Source organism: Mustela putorius, unplaced genomic scaffold (assembly GCF_011764305.1).
Source record: "Mustela putorius furo isolate JIRA1106 unplaced genomic scaffold, ASM1176430v1.1 tig00000179_pilon_pilon_pilon, whole genome shotgun sequence".
Lineage (NCBI taxonomy): Eukaryota > Metazoa > Chordata > Mammalia > Carnivora > Mustelidae > Mustela > Mustela putorius.
Window position 1 is genome coordinate 11,467,553 of NW_025421305.1, and position 1,622 is coordinate 11,469,174.

The 1,622-nt window shown below is 55.2% G+C and overlaps 1 non-coding gene across 1 annotated transcript; it reads right to left on the reverse strand.

Annotated features, from left to right (window-relative positions):
• Nucleotides 1-804: 804 nt before the first annotated feature.
• On the reverse strand, nucleotides 805-876 carry TRNAE-UUC. The gene has a single exon. It is a non-coding gene; the product is annotated as a tRNA-Glu (tRNA).
• Nucleotides 877-1,622: the final 746 nt, after the last annotated feature.

The window sequence follows — 1,622 nt, forward strand, 5'->3', positions numbered from 1 at the left end:
TAAGCCAGCCGAGGAAAACACTTCTTTGGGTAACAGTTGGAAGCGGTCTTGTGACACATCGATACTAAGATTCCTAATTCCAGTTCAGCATAGCATGAGTTCCAGAAGTTTAAAAAACAGAATGTGTCAAATAAATGTTAGGGCTGGAGAAGGAAGTGGTGTTTTTTGGTTTTTTGGTTGGGTGTTTTTTTTTTTTCTTCTTCTTCTTCTTCTTTCCATTTCCTCGCTCCATAATTCCAATAACCTAAGTTTCCCTTTCCCTCCCTCCCTCCCTCTCCCCACGCAACCAGTTCAGTGAGCTCTTCGGATGGTGAACGCCATAGGCCCAACGCTGAGCTCCTCAGCCCTTAATAACACGTCTTTTCTGGCAATCTTGCTGTCCTCAGTAGAATGGCTTTAGGCAACTTAAAAGTCTTATAATGCCCCCCACACACACACACCCCGTGCGTCTTTTCTTTTTCTTTCAAAGAAGAGCACTTTTTGGTCATCTGCTCCATGTCCACAGAACAAGGGGCAATTACATCAGTAGTACCTGCTGGAACGTGTATTTTAGCACGAGACCCATCTTCTTCACTCGGATTTAAATCCCCCATTTCAAAAGCTAACTTCCTCACCGTCGCAGCTACTGCCTTGCCGCCCGCTTCCGCCGGCGTCGCCGGGTTTGGGGAGGGAGGCCCTGATTCCCTTCAGGCCCCAACTTCCCTGCTGCTCTGAAATTGGGTTATAGGTTTTTCTAAAAACACCAGCCTTCTGCTGGTTGAGGAAGGCCTAAATTGGTTTCTTTTTTTCCTAAAAGGCTAGGCGTTCCCACACCGGGAGTCGAACCCGGGCCGCCTGGGTGAAAACCAGGAATCCTAACCGCTAGACCATGTGGGAGACGACGAGCGTAGTTGCAAGTCTAGGTAAATTGAGTCGTTCCCAGCGGCTTCCGCCCGCCGCTTCCCGAGACCTCCGGCTTCAGGCTTGCTTCTGCGCCTGCGGGGATCTTGAGACGCCCTTAACCCCTTGTGGCCCCGCTCTACTCCGCTCCCGGCCGAGGGCGGCGGAATCTTCCCACCCTCGCGTCCTTTGTGATCTCATGCAGTCCCCTGGTTCTAGATGCCGCGTCTACACCCGAGTAGACCCTCGCCTGGATGAGTCATTGTTCCTCATTCCGCACAGGAAACCCCTCAGAACGCGACAGGACTGGAGTTTGAGGGTTAGACTCGGGAATGAGAAACCTGGGCCGCGCGGAGTCGTCACACCGCCCCAGCGAAGGCCAGACTGGAGCCGGTGTCCCGGCCGCCGAGCAACCGCCTCGGCCGCCGAGCAGCCGCGCGGAGCCTCCACCCCGGGACGCGCTGCGCGCCCGCCGGCCGCCCCCGGGGTCCCGCTGTGCCCCGGCCCGGCCCGGGAAAGTTGCTCTTTCCTCTCCAGAAGTGATAACAAGGGCTGCCTGGAAGCCCGCAGCTTTTCGGGATCTGTTGACCCAACGGCAAAAGGCAGGATCTGTGTCACCACCCAAAGCAGGCGACGGTGGTTTGTAAAAGAAGCTTATGAACCTGGAGGAAGCCCCCCTCCCGCAGGCAGTCGTGGTGGATGGGAATTCGTTGTGGTTTCCGAACCTATCTGGGGCTGAAGGA